This window comes from Bos grunniens, chromosome 7 (assembly GCF_055505025.1).
Source record: "Bos grunniens cultivar Pamir isolate PY7600 chromosome 7, Bosgru_T2T1.0, whole genome shotgun sequence".
NCBI lineage: Eukaryota > Metazoa > Chordata > Mammalia > Artiodactyla > Bovidae > Bos > Bos grunniens.
The window spans coordinates 56,195,803-56,215,522 of NC_141171.1; the positions used below are offsets into that span (position 1 = coordinate 56,195,803).

At 37.5% G+C, this 19,720-nt stretch overlaps 1 long non-coding RNA gene across 8 annotated transcripts in view; it reads left to right on the top strand.

Annotated features, from left to right (window-relative positions):
- Positions 1-19,720, top strand: part of LOC147369591 (uncharacterized) — a 676,540-nt gene that overhangs the window by 597,536 nt on the left and 59,284 nt on the right. The gene's annotated exons all lie outside the window — the stretch shown is intronic.

Consider the following 19,720-nt stretch of genomic DNA (forward strand, 5'->3'; position numbering starts at 1 on the left):
TTTAAAAAAAGTATATTTTAAAAAAATATATATTTTTCATCTCTCTGTCTTTCTGAAATATATTCAGCGTTTTTTTAGATCTTTTCTCCAGATAACTACTTATTTTCAGCAGAATCTAATCTGCTCTTTTCACCTTTTAGTTCCTTTTTTACTTTAATTATCATATTTTTCATACCTGAAACTTAATTTGCTTCTTTTCCACATGTGTGTGGTTTCTTTATAATCTATTTTTTCTTACTTATGATGTCAGTCTTTTCTGTTTTATCTTGAAACACATTAAACACAGTTGTTTTTTATTCTGTATTTGATCATTTTCCTTATGATAGGATTCTACTCTCTGCTGTTTCTTTGGCTCTAACTCACGGCACCTCGTTTGCTTATATGATATATGATCTTTGACTCTGAGGTCACATTCCTTGGGAAATCCTTTGCAGTAATTCTTTGAAAGTTAGGCTGAAGTTGGATTTTTCCAGAAAGTATTACATTTGATTCCCCAGTTATTACCTACTTGAAATTATTTGCTTAAGATGATTTTAGTTATACATGGTAACAGGAATTAGAGCTCAAAATCTAAGTGAGGCCAGTTTGTTGTTTATTAATTCTCAAAGGCAACTTTTTCCTCTTCAACCATTGCCAAGATCAGAGGAGACAGGGTTTGGTTCCATATTGTCTTCTTCTGGGTAGTATGTTTACTTATCCAAAACCTTACTTGAAAGGGTAGCCCTTTGGATATGCAGACTGATACTGGGTTTCCTATTACATTTTCACTTTATGAGGCCCTAGCCTTATTTCTATTCTCTTATATCCTGCATAGCTTTTAAAACAGAATCTTGAGTTAGTGAGGCTCATCTCAAGGTGAAAGTCACTTCAAGCGCTAGCCTACCTCTCAGGATGCTCTTCTCTTTTTCCTTCCTTCTTTCTTTCACTCTTTTTTTTCTTTCTCATTCCCTTTTTCATTCTTTATTTCTTCCTACTTTCCTTCCTTCTTGTGTGTGTATGTGTGTCTGTAGATTACAGGTACTTTACATGTTTGCCATGTCAATGGTAGATATTTAAAAAATGGATTTAAAAATATTTTATCCAGAATAATTAGTTCTTTTCCATTGTAAAGTGATTTAGAATAACCAACCCGGAAACTAAAGTCCTCTAGCAGTTTCTCATGAATCTTTAGCACTTACTAATGATGTGTCCTTCAGAATTCTTATATGCTATAAATCTGTGGGGGGAAAGGGGTGACTGAGCATGTGAGGTGGGGAGTGGGAAGAAGGGTCCTAGGTCTTTCTATTTATATTATTATACTTTTAGAGTAGACATAACTTGGGGGAAAATGTTTTGCTAGAGGAAAAGAAATTAAACAGAAAAAGAATTTTTTTAAACTGTCCCACCCATTTGGAGGCACCTACTGGCTTACCTTACTGGACTAGATAGAGATGAGTAATTACTTTTCTAATGTGTTTTGTGTGAGGTTCCTAGAACATACGATTCATGAAAATGGCCCTCAGGCCTGCTTTGATAATCAGTCTTACAACCCCCTCTGAATCAATTTGTTTAAATGCCCAATTTACTAATGTTTTTCCTAAACCAATAACCTGGAGTGTGAAAATGCATGAAATACAGCAATGGAATATATCAACATTTTCAGTTTCCCCGTCTTTGAAATGATACAAAAGCAGTTTCACGTTGTAGGTGAAAGCAGGTTCAGTTTGTACTTGAGACAACCATAAGAAGGGTGTACTTTAAACACCCAAAATGGAAATAGTCAGTATAACATTGACATTCTTAAAAATCCTGAGGCTGATTTCACATTTCATAAAGAACAGAATTCTTTGAGAGGACAAGGCTAAAGAAAGGAGAAAGGAGAAATATACCCAGTACTTGCTGCCTGTCTCCCTAGCTACGATCCAGCATTGCTTTTAAATTTATGAGATCAGAACATCAAAAGATAGTAGCTAAATATATTCAGATAGAGTGGAAATTTTGACATAAACTTACTGACTTATTTTTCCCTTCAAGAAATGAGTGCATGTGTCTTACAAGCTATTTCTTAGGACTTGATTTGCATAGAGACTCATTTATTTAGGAAAGAATTAATAAACATGATTCCAGAAAACAGCAACTCAATCAGATGCTCTGAGACTGCAGTGCCACTGCTGATTGATCCCATTATGGTCCTATCAGGGAATAAGTACATGACCACTCGGAGCATCCCCCACCAAAGCAAGGCCATGGTGGGGCATCCAGCAGTACCATGGAGGGACCCTTCCCTTCTGTGCACTTTTATAAAAGGGTTAGAATCTGTGGGCTGCTGAACTCATATTAGGCCTGGCACAGAGGTTGGGTTGTCCAGCAGAGCTTGTAAAATGTTTACGGTATTACAACTTTAGTTGGAAAGCTCCTGAGGGTAAATAAATGCACAGTGGGTTTCTTTTTACACACACACATGAGGGAAATGGCAACCCAATCCAGTGTTCTTGCCTGGAGAATCCCAGGGATGGGAGAGCCTGGTGGGCTGCCGTCTATGGGGTCGCACAGAGTCGGACATGACTGAAGTGACTTAGCAGCAGTTGCAGCACACACAAATATTACAGAGCAGAAAAAATTAATGTATAGAATGATATACATCACTGGTTAAATATCATAAGAAAATGTTAAATGGAAGCAACAAACAAGAAAAGCATGTTGCAAAGAGCTGACACTTATGTAAAAAATTGTGAAGCATAAAATAAGAGTTTGTATTGTATATCAATGTATTCCCATGCAGTAAAAGTTCAAAAACATGCTTATGAGTGATTCACAGCATCTTGAGGATAATAGTTATCTTCAGGAGGAGAGGGAGAGGAAAAGGGAAGGACCATGGATTTTTCATAATGTTTTATATTTAAAAAAAAAAAAAGAATCAGTTGAGACAAATGTGGCAACTAGCAAAATATGCTTTATTCTGGTAGAGATTACATAGATGCATAGAATATTATTTATATTTGCTTTTCATTTTATATGATTTATTATTAAGCTTTAAAAAATAAAAAATAAAACACTATCTGAATGAGTATCCCTTCTACTTTAGTGTTCTGTGATCTTAAAATGTTATAAATCCTGTCCGATATGATAGCCACTAGACACATGTGGTTACTGAACATTTAAAGTGTGGCTAATGCAACTGAGGAACTCATTTTTTAATTTTAATATCTATGTCTGAGTAGTGGCTATTTTATTAGACAGCATGAATCTAGAATATAAGCTCTGTAAATTAAGGCAGAACTGGTAAATCCTCATTAACTATTCTACCTCTTAGAAGCAGACTCAGTCCTAGGAGATACTCCATACATAGTTTCTGGAAAAAATGTAATAGGGAATCCCAGTGCATATTTTCTACTTTCCTCCTGTGAGCTGATTGACAAACATATAGTATCACAAATTCAGCAGGCCTAGAACTATTTGTTTGTTTGTTGTTGTTGTTCAGTCACTCAGTCATGTCCAGCTGTTTGCGACCCCATGACTGCAGCATGTCAGGCTTCCCTGTCCTTCATTATCTCCCAGAGTTTGCTCAAATTCTTGTCCATTGAGTCGGCGATACCATCCAACCATCTCATTCTCTATCACTCCCCTCTTCTAGTGCTCTCAATCTTCCCCAGCATCAGGGTCTTTTCCAATGAGTCAGCTCTTCACATCAGTGGCCAAAGTAGTGGAGCTTCAGCTTCAGCATCAGTCCTTCCAATGAATATTCAGGATTGATTTCCTTTAGGATGGACTGGTTTGATCGCCTTGCTGTCTAGGGGACTCTAAGAGTCTTCTTTAGCACCACAGTTTGAAAGTATCTATTCTCCAGCGTTTAGCCTTCTTTATGGTCCAGCTCTCACATATGTACATAACTACTGGAAAAAACCATAGCTTTGACTATATGGACCTTTGTCAGCAAAGTGATGTCTCTGCTTTCTAATACGCTGGCTAGGTTTGTCATAGCTTTTTTCCAAGGAGCAATTGTCTTTTAATTTCATGTCTGCAGTCACCATTCACAGTGATTTTGGAGCCCAAGAAAATAAAGTCTGTCACTATCTCTATTTTTTCCCATCTAATTGCCATGAAGTGATGGGACTAGATGCCCTGATCTTAGCTTTTGAATGTTGAATTTTAAGTCAGCTTTTTCACTCTCCTCTTTCATCTTCATCAAGACACTCTTTAGTTCCTCTCTGTTTTCTGCCATAAAGGTGGTGTCATATGCATATCTGAGGTTATTGATATTTCTCCCAGCAATCTTGACTCCAGCTTGTAATTCATTCAGACTATCATTTCATGTGATATACTCTGCATATAAGTTAAATAAGCTGGGTGATAAGGCACAACCTTGATGAACTCCTTTCCCAATTTGGAACTAGTTTGTTGTTCCGTGTCTGGTTCTAACTGTTGCTTCTTGACCTGCATACCAATGTCTCTGGAGGCAAGTACGGTGGTCTGATATTCCCATCACTTTAAGAATTTTCCACAGTTTGTTGCGATCCATACAAAGGCTTTAGCATAGTCAGTGAAGCAGAAGTAGATATTTTTCTAGAATTCTCTTGCTTTTTCTATGATCCAATGGATGTTGGCAATTTGATCTCTGGTTCCTCTGCCTTTTCTAAATCCAGTTTGTACATCTGGAAGTTCTCAGTTCACATACTCTTGAAGCCTAGCTTGTAGGATTTTGAGGATTACCTTGCTAGCATGTGAAATGAATACAATTGTACAGTAGTTTGAACATTCTTTGGCACTGGCCTTCTTTGGGATTGGAATTAAAAATGCCTTTTTTTCTTTTTTTAGTCGTTTTTATTTATTTATTTATTTTTTTTTGGAGGCTAATTACTTTACAATACTTTATTGGTTTTGCCACACATTGAAATGAATCCATCACGGGTGTACATGTGTTCCCCATCCTGAACCCCTCTTCCACCTCCCTCCCCATCCCATCCCTCTGGGTCGTCCCAGTGCACCAGCCCTGAGCACCCTGTATCATGCAAAATTGACTTTTTATAGCCCTATTTCTACTGCTGAGTTTTCCCAATTTGTTGCATATTGAGTGCAGCACTTTAATAGCATTATCTTTCAGAATTTGAAACAGTTCAGTTGGAATTCCATCACTTCCACCAACTTCATTCATAGCAATGCTTCCTAAGGCCCACTTGACTTCGCACTCCAGGATGTTTGGCTCTAGGTTAGTAACAACACAGTTGTGGCTAAATCTGGGTCATTAAGACTTTTTGTACAGTTCTTGTGTTATTCTTGCCATTTCTTAATATCTTCTGTCTTTGTTAGGTCCATACCATTTCTCTCCTTTATTGTGCCCATCTTTGTATGAAGTGTTCCCTTGGTATCTCTAATTCACCTGAAGAGATCTCTAAATTTTCCCATTCTATTGTTTTCCTCTATTTCTCTGCATTCTTCACTTAAGGTTTTCTTATTTCTCCTTGCTCTTCTTTGGAACTCTGCATTCAGATGTGTATATATTTCCTTTTCTCCTTTGCCTTTAGCTTTTCTTTTCTCAGATATTTGAAAGGCCTCCTCGGACAACCATTTTGCCTTTGCATTTCTTTTTCTTGGGGATGGTTTTGGTCATCACCTCCTATACAATGTTATGAACCTCCATCCATAGTTCTTCATGCACTCTTGTCTATCAGATCTAGTCTCTTGAATCTGTTTGTCACTTCCACTGCATAAACGTAAGGGATTTGATTTAGGTCACACCAGAATGACCTTGTGATTTATCCTACTTTCTTCAATTTAAGTCTGAATTTTGTGATAAGGAGTTCATGATCTGAGCCACTGTCAGCTCCTGCTCTTGCTTTTGCTGACTTTATAGAGCTTTTCCATCTTTGGCTGCAAAGGATATAATCAATCTAATTTTGGTATTGACCATCAGGTGATATCCATGTGCAGAGTCATCTCTTGCATTGTTGGAACAGGGTGTTTGCTATGACCAGTGCATTCTCTTGGCAAAACTCTATTAGCCTTTGTCCCCTTCTTGTTGTACTCCAAGGCCAAACTTGCCTGTTTCTCCGGGTATCTCTTGACTTCCTACTTTTGCATTCCAGGCCCTATGATGAAAAGGACATCTTTTTTTGGTGTTAGTTCTAGAAGGTCTTGTAGGTCTTCATAGTACCATTGAACTTCAGCTTCTTTGGCATTAGCAGTTGGGGCATAGACTTGGATTACTGTGATATGGAATGGTTTGCCTTGGAAATGAACTGAGACCATTCTATCATTTTCAAGATTGCATGCAAGTTCTGCATCTTGGACTCTTTTGTTGACTATGAGTGAATGAAGTAAATGAAAGTCACTCAGTTGTTTCTGTTTCTTTGTGATCCCATGGACTGTAGAGTCCATGGAATTCTCCAGGCTAGAATACTGGAGTGGGTAGCCTTTCCTTTTTTTATGGGATCTTCCCAACCCAGGGATCGAACCCAGGTCTCCTGCATTGCAGGAGGCTTCTTAACCAGATGAGCCTCAAGGGAAGCCCAAGAATACTGGAATGGATAGCCTATCCTTTCTCCAACAGATCTTTCTGAGCCAGGAATTGAACCAGGGTCTCCTTTACTGCAGGTGGATTCTTTACCAGCTCAGCTATCAGGGAAGCCCATGGGCTAGTCCATTTCTTTTAAGGGATTCTTGCCCACAGCAGTAGATATAATGGTCATCTGAATTAAACTTGGCCATTCTCATCCATTTTAGTTCACTGAGAACTAAAGTTCACTGAGTTCATTTCAGGAGAAATGTTGGTGCTCACTCTTGCCATCTCCTGCTTGACCACTTTCGATTTACCTTGATTCATGGACCTAACATTCCAGGTTCCTATGCAATATTGTTCTTTACAGCACTGGACTTTAGTTTCACCACCAGATACATCCAAAACGACATCATTTCTGTTTTGGCTCAATGGACCTATTTGTTAATATCCTATAAAATCAGTATTTTCCAGTAGCCATCCTTTTTCTTCCTGTACTAACAATTCTTAGTACCTATTTTAATTAGTACATATTTTATTGTGCTATGATATAACCTTGTTCTGGCCTTCTGTTGTACTATGCTCTATATTTTAGACATTCTGTCAGTATATAAGGTAGGAGCAATAGCATACCAAATATCTCAAAGAAAAATTTTTAGAAGTTTATACAGGTTATGAGTACTTTAAAATTCTAAACTCCTGAGGTTTAGATAAATAATAAAAAACAGACAAATAAATGTTTACCAGAAAGAAAGACAAACCACGGACCAGAGAAATTATCAATCTAATATGAAAGAAAACAAGAGTTGACAAGAAATAATGTAAAAATCATTATTAAAAAACATGTAAAATATTAAATATAGGTTTAATTTTTGATTAAGGAGCAAATAAAAGATAGGAATAAAAGTTATGTGACCAAAAAGATATTTTGCTTTTATTCCTGCTTCTTACTTCCTCTCAAAAATACTAAGAAAGAAACACTTTTGGTGGTATGTAAATTATACATCGATAAAACTGATATAAAATTACAAGGAAAGAACGGCATGTGAAAAGACTGACTAAAGTCTGAAAAAGCTAACACAAATAAAATATAGATGAAAAGAAAGGAAAGAAAATGGACAGCAATATCTCAGATGACAGAATGTCTTTTCAATTCCCTACCCAAGAAAGAAAAATGTTAAAGAAAATAGAAAGCTGTCTGTCTCAAGAAAGTAGTGAGAAAATTGAAGGGACAGAAATAGTCCAGCAAGGGTAATTTACTTTCCATTTTATCTTGGCACATGAAGGAGGTGGGTAGAAGATAAAGAGGGAGATCCCTGTTGATGGGGAAATCATCTGGGGACTAGTGGACATGCAGTCAAACTTCAGCTATCTCTAGATCAATAAGGATGTGTTAAAGTGACATTATCTATGGATTCACAGTAGCCACTGGCCAGATGAGGTGAAACTGATCTAGAAGGCAGAAAACTTAAGGGAAAGAATATCAGCTGAATGGGAGTGATTCCCACTAATGCAGAGAGGAATTGGGAAACGATTCAAGGCTCATTTCATAAGATCTTTTGGTTGTGTGTGGCCAGTAAAATAAATAAGGGCATAAATGAAAGCAAAATGCTTGATTTCATGGCCCTCCAAAGCCATGATCAATCAAAGGAGAAAACTTTCCTTGCAACTGTAAGAAATCATGTAGCTTTCCCTGAAAGCATTCTTCAGAGGTCTCTATATCTTTAGTGCTACAAAAAAAGATAGAGTTGGTGGGAAGAGAGCCAACTACAGTATTTCTAAGCACTATTTCTTTCATTATTTGGTGAAAGTCAAAGTTTAATGGCATATTTCATCAGAGAGCAGTACCACAAACATTTCTGACTACCTCAATCCTTGAAGCAGAATTCCAAACTGAATTGCTTGGACCAGGTCACTCCACAACCCTATTTTGGAAAAGCTCTTCAAGAATCTACTGATGAAGATATTATTAACTTCATGTGAGAAAGGTCCCGCACGTGAAAAAGAAATTTCTTCTAGTTATTTAGTTCATTAAGACAGAAAATGTAATTGTAATATGCCTAATTACAGCCTAGGCATGACAACTCAGAATTAATTGTACTTGCTGCTATTGTTCAGTCACTCGGTGTTGTCTGACTTTTTGTGACCCCGTGAACTGCAGCACACCAGGCCTCCCTGGCCCTCACCATCTCCTGGAGTTTGCCCAAGTTCTTGTTCATTGCGTTGGTGATGTTGTCCAGCCATCTTGTCCTCTGACACCCTCTTCTCCTTCTGCCCTCGACTTTCCCAGCATCAGGGACTTTTCCAATGAGTCGTCTGTTTGCATCAGATGACCAAAATACTGGAGCTTCAGCTTCAGCATGAGTCCTTCCAGTGAATATTCAGGGTTGATATCCCTTAAGATTGACTGGTTTGATCTCCTTGCTATCCAAGGGACTTTCTCAGGAGTCTTCTCTAGCACCACTTCTTTATATGCGCCACCACAATTTATAGCACCACCTTATTTACGACTTTCTACCACCTGCCAGTCACTGTAGGGCTTTACATAAGTCATCTAATTGTCACTACACTCTGAAGAAGAGATTATTTGCCCCTTATTGCCCTGGAGTAGGAAATGGCTAAGCAATCCAGTATTCTTGCCTGGAAAATTCCACAGACTGAGGAGCCTAGTGGGCTACAGTCCATCGGGTCACAAAGATTCAGAAATGACTGAGCAACTGAGCGTGAACTTTTTTTTTTTTTTTTTTTAAGAAGAAAGAAACTGAGGTTTAAGGAGACTGAAGCATGTGCCCCAGTGAAAAGCTGTTACTTAATCTTAGCTCTAGTGGATTCCACAGGTATGTCCTTGTCATTTATCTACACTGTTTTTCAAAGAAAGAGATTTCAGGAAGGACAGGACCTCTTTGCCCAAAACTCTATAAGCCAGTTGGTATGTGTATGACTATATATGTATACATAGATATGTCCCACATAATGTGAGGAATGGACAAGTGCTCTAGAAAATCAGAGAATTCTTAAAAACAAGTGGCTTTTTAAAAAAAAGATTAACATCTGAGTTTAAAGATGAATATAGGGCACGTATAGCCATTTGAAAAAAAATGGAAAATAAACAATATACAATAATGTTAGAAGCCACCTCTTGAAAAATAAAACCAAATTCACTCAGTACCAATGTCATTTTCTTTGCTCTCAAATTACTAAGCTCTAAAACATATTAAGAATAAGGTTGAGAAGTATGTAAAGGTAAGCCATTTATACTCTCCTGGGGAGAGTATAAATTACAATAACCTCCCAGGATAGAAATTGGGACAATTTTCCATTTTTCATATTCAGCAATGTTATTTAAAATGCTTATACTCCTTTTCCAAGTAGTTTCTCTTCTCTTTCTTTATGTAAAAGGAAATTGTAAGTACAAATATAAAGCTTTGACTAGAAAAATATCACAAAGTTGACTAAGAAGTAAAAAATTGGAAACAACACAGTGTCCAACAAAGCATATGAAGAACTTAAATATGTGCTAAAATGTAATAGAATAATAAGATACTCTATAAATATTAGAGTGAGATTTTTGAGAAATAACTAAGACAATGAGGAAAAATTCACATTTAATTAAGTGAAAAGTGATGTATAAAATGTTACACATCTCCTAATCTCAACTTGTATTCACATATATGCATATATTATTAATTCATTAATGTAGATATATTAAAATATTAGTAACTACAAAGAACAAAATGTTAACAAACTTTTCTCTCATACTAAGATTATAGAAATTGCTTATTTTGGATACCTTCTTCATTTCTCAAATATTCTGAAGTTTAAAATATATGTGTGTATGAAAATATTAATTATTAAGTTATTTTAATGTAATAATTAAATGAGAATAGAATCAAGGGCACTGAGAGATAAAATATTCCAAGCAAAGTTTCATGGATAAGATTTCATTTGGAGAACAAGATTCCTGGCTAAGACACATAAAAGATAAAAAGAGATTCTAAATAAAGAACAGGATCAACAAATATAGACTATTATAAAGGATGCCTATGGAACTTAGAATATAACAGCCAGGAAGAGGATGGAAAGAGAGCACTGAATTTAGAATGTTACTAGAATTAGAATAAATGCAAACTCTATATTAGAGGACAAGGGACCTTGGACAAGTAGCATTCAGGTGATTATCACCAATCAAGGAAAACTGTCCACTCCCTTATTCATTCACTCAGTGATTTATTCATTTAGAAAATATCCTGATTAGTTACTATGCTCCAGGTCCTGTTTAATTTATTTACTTATTTTATTGAAATATAGTTGATTTACAATATTGTTAGTTTCAAGTGTACAGCAATGTGATTCAGTTATACATGCATACCTTTTTTTCAGGTTATTTTCCCTTATAGTTTATTGCAAAATATTGAGTATAGTTCCCTGTGCTACACAGTAAAGCCTTGTTGGTTATCTATTTTATACACAGTAGGTGTATATGTTAATCCCAACGTTCTAACTTATCCCTCCTCCATGACCTTTGGTAATCATAGGTTTGTTTTCTGTCTGTGGGTCTATTTCTGTTTTGTATACAATTCATTTTGGTTTTTTGTATAATTTTTTTAGATTCTACATATAAATGGTGTAATGTGATTTTGTCTTTGTCTAACTTACTTCACTTGGTATGATAATCTCTAGGTCCATCCATGTTGCTGAAAATGGCATCATTTTATTCTTTTTTATGACTTTTTTATTCTTTTTATGATTTTTTAATGTGCAATTGTATAAATATACCATAACTTTATCTATTCGTTTGTCAATGGACACTTAGGTTGCCTCTGTGTCTTTTATGTTGTAAATAGTGCTGCAAAGGGGTGCACGTATCTTTTTGAATTATGGTTTTCTCTGTATATCTGTCCAGAAGTGGGATTGGTGAATCATATGGTAGCTCTATTTTTAGTTTTTTAAAGGAAACTCCATACTTTCTCCACAGTGGCTTCACCAATTTACATTCCCACCAACAGTGTAGGAGGGTTCCTTTTTCTCCATACTCACTCTAACATTTGTAAATTTTTTGATGATGGCCATTCTGACCAATGTGAGGTGATGCTTCATTGCAGTTTTGTTTTGGATTTCTCTAATAATTAGCTATGTTGAGCATCTTTTCACATGCCCTTTGACCATCTGTGTGTCTTTTTTGGAAAAATATCTATTTAGTTGCTAGAAATATGAATGAATCAGACCGAGGTCTCTACTTGCTTAAGGAGTTTGCAGTATAAGACATAAATAATCTTATAAATTTTATTCTTCTCTTCCTGAATTCCACCCCAAATCTTAAAGAAACTCGAAGGTCCTGTTGTGTCCAGTTGGAATAAAATAATCCATGTCTATGAAAGTTGTTCACTTGTTCAGTGACAGGGAACTTCAAACTTCCATCATGTAAATGAAGGAACTAGGCCCTGATCTTGCTACCCGATTCATTTCAATCTCACATATTGAATCCTCACTATATCTTCTTACCTACCTCTTAGACACAATCAACTTCTCACTCGTCTCCCAAATAGATCACGCCCTTCTAACCTGAACTGTCTTTTCCCAGTCTCTACCTGACAAACTACTCATCTTTTACGGTCATATCATGTTACTTTCTTAGATCAGTTGCTCAACCATACTCCTTCCCTTATTCAACTCCTAAACCACTTTGTTTATTGAACTTACTGGGCTTCCTAGTGGTTCAGACAGTAAAAAAAATCCACCTGGTCTTACGTTGAGATCTTTAATCCATTTTGAGTTTATTTTTGTGTATGGTGTTAGAAAGTGGTCCAGTTTCATTCTTTTACAAGTGGTTGACCAGATTTCCCAGCACCACTTGTTAAAGAGATTGTCTTTAATCCATTGTATATTCTTGCCTCCTTTGTCGAAGATAAGGTGTCCATATGTGCGTGGATTTATCTCTGGGCTTTCTATTTTATTCCATTGATCAATATTTCTGTCTTTGTGCCAGTACCATACTGTCTTGATAACTGTGGCTTTGTAGTAGAGCCTGAAGTCAGGTAGGTTGATTCCTCCAGTTCCATTCTTCTTTCTCAAGATCGCTTTGGCTATTCGAGGTTTTTTGTATTTCCATACAAATTGTGAAATTATTTGTTCTAGCTCTGTGAAGAATACTGTTGGTAGCTTGATAGGGATTGCGTTGAATCTATAAATTGCTTTGGGTAGTATACTCATTTTCACTATATTGATTCTTCCAATCCATGAACATGGTATATTTCTCCATCTATTAGTGTCCTGAAACTATAAAACTCCTAGAGGAGAACATAGGCAAAACACTCTCCGACATACATCACAGCAGGATCCTCTATGACCCACCTCCCAGAATATTGGAAATAAAAGCAAAAATAAACAAATGGGACCTAATTAACCTTAAAAGCTTCTGCACATCAAAGGAAACTATTAGCAAGGTGAAAAGACAGCCTTCAGAATGGGAGAAAATAATAGCAAATGAAGCAACCGACAAACAACTAGTCTCAAAAATATACAAGCAACTCCTACAGCTCAACTCCAGAAAAATAAATGACCCAATCAAAAAATGGGCCAAAGAACTAAATAGACATTTCTCCAAAAAAGACATACAGATGGCTAACAAACACATGAAAAGATGCTCAACATCACTCATTATCAGAGAAATGCAAATCAAAACCACTATGAGGTACCATTTCACACCAGTCAGAATGGCTGCGATCCAAAAGTCTACAAATAATAAATGCTGGAGAGGGTGTGGAGAAAAGGGAACCCTTTTACACTGTTGGTGGGAATGCAAACTAGTACAGCCACTATGGAGAACTGTGTGGAGATTCCTTAAAAAACTGGAAATAGAACTGCCTTATGATCCAGCAACCCCACTGCTGGGCATACACACTGAGGAAACCAGAAGGGAAAGAGACACGTGTACCCCAATGTTCATCGCAGCACTGTTTATAATAGCCAAGACATGGAAGCAACCTAGATGTCCATCAGCAGATGAATGGCTCAGAAAGCTGTGGTACATATACACAATGGAGTATTACTCAGCCATTAAAAAGAATACATTTGAATCAGTTCTAATGAGGTGGATGAAACTGGAGCCTATTATACAGAGTGAAGTAAGCCAGAAGGAAAAACATAAATACAGTATACTAACGCATATATATGGAATTTAGAAAGATGGTAACAATAACCCGGTGTACGAGACAGCAAAAGAGACACTGATGTATAGAACAGTCTTATGGACTCTGTGGGAGAGGGAGAGGGTGGGAAGATTTGGGAGAATGGCAATGAAACATGTAAAATATCATGTAGGAAACGAGTTGCCAGTCCAGGTTCGATGCACGATGCTGGATGCTTGGGGCTGGTGCACTGGGATGGCCCAGAGGGATGGTATGGGGAGGGAGGAGGGAGGAGGGTTCGGGATGGGGAACACATGTATACCTGTGGCGGATTCATTTTGATATTTGGCAAAACTAATACAATTATGTAAAGTTTAAAAATAAAATAAAATTAGAGAAAAAAAAAAAATCCACCTGCAATGCAGGAGACCTGGGTTCGATTCTTGGGTTGGGAAGATCCCCTGGAGGAGGGCATGGCAACCCACTCCAGTATTCTTGCCTGGAGAATTCCCATGGACAGAGGAGCCTGGTGGGCTATAGTTTATGGGATCACAGAGAGTCAGACACAACTGAGCAACTAAGTAAACCACATATTTGACTTTATCCTGAGAGGTCTGCAACCCCCTATATCCAAGGTATTACTCTATTATATGGCTTCCCAGGTGGCACTAGCAGTAAAGAATCCACCTGCCAATGAAGGAGATGCAACAGATGCAGGTTCAATCCCTGGGTTGGGAAGATCCCCTGGAGTAGGAAATAGCACCTCTCTCCAATATTCTTGCCTGGAGAATCCCATGAACGGAGGAGCCTGGAGGGCTACAGGCCATGGGGTTGCAAAGCGTTGGACCCAACTGAGCACACATGCACGTGCGCGCGCGCACACACACACACACACTCTATTACATAATTCCTTCCATAAAGTGCAATGAAGAATAAATGAAAAATTTAAGTGACCCCATAAGACCCTTAATGAATCTATACACACATGATTAAAGTAATTTATGATACTATTAAAATAAATTCTGGCTAGATAACTGATGGAAAGAACTTCATCAACTGACTGACTTACTCTTTATTCATTTATATTGTTAATAGGAGTGATTTTCAGACTGGATCACAAGCCATTAGTGGTTCATACAGTCAGTTTAGTGGGTCGCAATCAGCCTTTTTTAAAAAGAAATAGAAAAAGAGAAAAGATTAGGAAAACATAAGAATATATGACCTACAGTAAAAGAAAGTATTGTGTTATTAAAATTCTGGTTCATTGTGTGTGTTTATTATATTGTGAAGAAAAGTTATTTTTATCATAGGTCATGGATAAAAAAATTTAAAAAGCACTTATATAAAATTTGTGTCACTTTCCTGTCATACATTCACACCCATATGACATGTTACTTCTTAAATTATCCAGTATTCCTACACTCTATAAAGACCAGCATTTTCCCAGACTGCTTACTTTCTCCTCTCAGGGTTACAAACACTACAGTTGAATTTCTTTTCAGATGTAAAATTTTTATTACTTAATGTGAGTTGTGCACATTAAGGGCATGATGAGATGCATTATGGATACTGAAATGTCAGCATTGCTCACCCACTAGATCAATGATCTTACCCTCTTCTTAGCTGAAACCCAAAGGCTAAGCAGTTCAATCTATGCATAAGCAGTCACAAATTATCCTGGTTTGTGGGTCTCCAGTGCTCGGGAATAGTTGCAACCACAAACATTGAATTTTCCAAGATTTCCCATGGAATATGCCAAATTATAGTACATCCATGGGCTGGCAATTGAACCCATTTAGGGTAAGGAACGATCTCTCTTTTTTTTTTTTTTTTAACAAAATTCAACGTTTAATTTTTCAAAACGTATTAAAGAAAATAAATTATATTTAGACCACCTTCAATATTTGTACATCATCTTTATACAACTATGACAGTACTCTCAAGAGACATTTTATAAAGAACATTAATTTCACTATGTTATATTCCTCATCATGACCAGCATTGACTCCAAATAAATGCTTAGTATTTCTTGACTGAAGTTCACTTGAAGGGGACACTAATTGAAAAACAGAGGTAAGAAATACCTTTTTTTCTACATTTACAACTAGAGAATCTAGACACTGTGAATGTTTGAAGCATTTTTTTAATTACCATTAGCAAGTTCTTGATGGGCAATATCTAAAAATATATGAAACTGATGTGGAAAAGCTAAAATTAGAAGAGGAATTAGTATAGTTTCCAAGTATTTAATTAAAGCAAGCAAACATTTTTCTCATTAGAAAAAGAGCAGAAACAGAAAATGGAAACAGTAAACTGGTTAGCTTCATTCACCTAAAACAAGGTAAAATGTATAAGCAGCAAGTTCAGTTCAGTTCAGTTTAGTCACTCAGTCCTGTCCAACTGTTTGTGACCCCATGAACTGCAGCACGCCGGGCTTACCTGTCATTCACCAACTTCTGAGCCTGCTCAAACTCATGTCCATTGAGTTGGTGATGCCATTCAACCATCTCATCCTCTGTCATCCCCTTCTCCTCTTGCCTTCAATCTTTCCCAGCATCAGGGTCTTTTCCAATGTTAGTTCTTCACATCAGGTGGCCAAAGTATTGGAGCTTCAGTATCAGTCCTTCCAATGAACATTCAGGACTGATTTCCTTTAGGACTGACCAGTTTGATCTTGCAGTCCAAGTGACTCCCAAGAGTCTTCTCCAGCACCACAGTTCAAAAGCATCAGTTCTTCAACACTCAGCTTTCTTTATAGTCCAACTCTCACATCCATATGTGACTGCTGGAAAAACCATAGCTTTGACTATATGGACCTTTGTCAGCAAAGTAATTCTGCTTCTTCTGGGTCAGTTTTCCAAAGGCCCATTCATTACAGTTTAACGTCTCCCCTCTGCCACCACCCTACTCTGTTTTAATGGGTTGAAATCTTGTCACTAACCCAGGAAAAAAAATTTAAAGGAGTGTATTTTAATGTATAGAGTCTGCTCTTAAAAGAGTGAGTGAGCTTTAGAAACTGTGCTGTGCTCAGTTGTGTCTGCCTCTTTTGCAACCCTATGGATTGTAGCCCAGCAGGCTCTGTTGTCAATAGGATTCTCCAGGCAAGAATACTGGAATGGTTTGCCATTTCCTTCTCCAGGGGATATTCCTGACCCAGGGATCTAATCCCAGTCTCCTGCGTTGGCAGGCAGATTCTTTACCATTGAACCACCTGGGAAGTCCAGAATCAGCCTCTAGTTGTCTAATTGCCTAGGACTTAGAATGACTTTCTGAGAAGGGAGGCTGGCAGAGGATAGTTGCATCATGTTTACCAGGCACCAAGGGAAGAGCCCCTTTGAATAACCAACTCACCTACAGCACAAGCTTCCTAAAGGGAAATTCAACCTGTTTCAAGCACTTTTTAAATGCCTCACCTGAATCTTTCCTGAAACTTTTCAAAGCCAGAGAAGCAAAGTAGCAGGTTAGAAAACTCAAATATTTAAAGAGTTTAGGTAGATAAAGGGTTGAGTATAAATGGAATCATTTGTGATTATTCACCTCATGACTATTATATAATTTGTATGTGCTTTTATTTGCTCAAAATATACTTAAGATACCATTAGCAAAAAGCATTTTTAGCTTTTTAAGTAATCACGCCAAGATAAGAGCCAACTTGTTGAGAAAGAGAAAGTTTTTCTCAAGAAAACTCAAGCTGAATCATTTCAGGAAATAGATGCAAAAAGTTTTAATTAAAAATAATTTCATGATTGGACAATTATGCAAGTAGAGACAGGACTGAAGTAAGCAATTAGAGATATAATACAGCCAGAGAATGCCAATATTGGGAATCCATTATCACCCCTAGGTTTGAAGGAGAAGTAGGGGAGAAGGTGTTACTAGACCCAGAAGAGTTGGTGGAGAAGTGGCTGGCTGGTAGATGCAAGGCTGCAAGGAAGCGTAGTCATGCCAGCATTGCAACAAAGCAAAAGGCAGACAAGCAAAGAATAAATGCTCCACCCTCTCTCTCCCCTGACTCTCCAATCTCCTATTAGTGTCTCCCATCAGTCCAAGTAAACCAGAGCTCAGAGGGCAACCAGAGCTCAGAGGGCAAGAGCCTGGGTCATACAATGCAAATAGGCCAGCCTTCCTGGGACAAACAGCAGAGAAAAGAAGGGCAAGATATAGCTGGTAGAGACAATCTGAGAATGACCACTAAACTCATCAGGATTCTTTTTGTCTATAAGTTCTGCAAGAGGTAGGTTAACCCAAATGACCTCTGTTCCCTCAATAAGGGAACAAAGTGTTTTGTCAAGTAAAGATAAACCTGTTACATCTACTATTCCAATGAGCTTGAGAATTTGGTTTATTCAAACGGCTTATTTGAGTGCTTTATTTCAGAGTTTACTGGTGGTTTGCTAGTTACTTTTTTGGTGTTCCCATAGATACTGCCACCCCCTTACATTTTTAAAGATACTATAAGGTTTAAAGTTCAGTCTTCCAGAGATCTGTTCAGGCTCTAGGGCATTTCTCCTGAAGATGCATATTACTCTGGTAATAGAATCCAGGAGATAAAGTCCCCTAGACCACTGCAGCACATTTTATCAGTAGGGTAAATGACTCTCCCATTTCCTATTGCTTGAATGAGCAGTCAGATTCATGAGAGCACATTATGCCCTTCCCCGTGGCACAGGTATGCTACTAAAAAAAAAGAAAGAAAGACTGACATGAAAAATGCAAGGTACTTAAGCAAGCAGGACCACTATTGCTCCCTAAAAGATAGATGATTGCAGTGAACATGATGTCTAGAACTGTAGTTTGCCCAAATTAAAGTGGAACATAAAAAATAGGGAAAGAATCTAATTTCCATTTAAAGTTGATATCAGCAGTAGTTATACAATATTATTTGTCAAACCTTGAGGTGATAGACCTGCAGTGCTACAGAGCTGTGGTAATTCAAAGGTAGCCAGGGGCAAGAGAAATATAGAACTCACATCTGCCAAAATAGATCTGAATGTAGAGTTGGCTAGAGAAATGTGGCAGGAGAAATGGCAGGGTGCAGTTATGAAGGAGTTACCGACTTCAGCTAAGAACGTCTGCCTGCCTAATAGGAAATGAGGAGGGAAGGGGGATTTTCTTGAGTTTTCTTCTGAGAAGAGTTGTGGGAGGATCAAAGTTGGGCAATGATTCTTCAATCCTTTTTGACTCTTGTGAAGTCAGGAAACTACTTTGCTAGTTATATTTCAAAAGAAAAATTGTGTCCTAGTTGTATTCTCTCTAAGAAGAAAAATTTAACTCTGTCTTACTAACTAAGCTAATTCTAGATTTTTCTGTGAAATCATGATAATGACTGAAATGGGAATTTTGTTCCCAGAGATGTGGACAGAGCACTGGACTAGTAGTAAGGAGACCCGTTGCTTATCTTGGTCTTTGTGATTATAAGCTGGGCATCAGGCATCAGACACAACAAGAGGATCCTTCAGCCTGGACAGATCTCAGTCAAGAAGAGGAGCTGAATGGATTCTCACATCAAACTCCCCTTGGGAAATGAATCATCATCCATGTGACAGAATTTTCTGACCATCACATTTGCCTACATAGACATTTCTGAATCTCCATTTCATTCACCTACTGACAATCCCCTGACTGCATTCTTCTGACTTCACATCCATTTAGTGGTTTGAATTCAGCATTCTTATAGATGTGTTATTTGGGAAACTCACACTATCTCTGGGAGATATACTGATGACACTTATACGGGAAGTTGTACTATAAATATCAGGCTTTTTAGTTCCATTATTATGTCCTTACTCATCTGGGCTCCTTCAGAAAGCTTGTGGTGTCCCCAGTGAAGGGCATATACTTGGACCAAAACACCATGAAACGTTTTATCTGCTCTTCTTATGGTTGCATCTACCAAAAGCATCTTACAGTTCACAGATCTAATAGATAAGAACAGGGTTTGACATAAAGTAGATATGGATTCAAACTTCTAGTCTGCCATTTACCACCTGTGTGAACTTCATTAAGTTGCTTAATGTCTATTGGACTCAGATTGGCATGTAGGAAATGGAGGCAGTGGCAATCCCTGATATGGTTGTTGAGAGATTAAAGAACAAATTGATGCTGTACATTACACAAACCC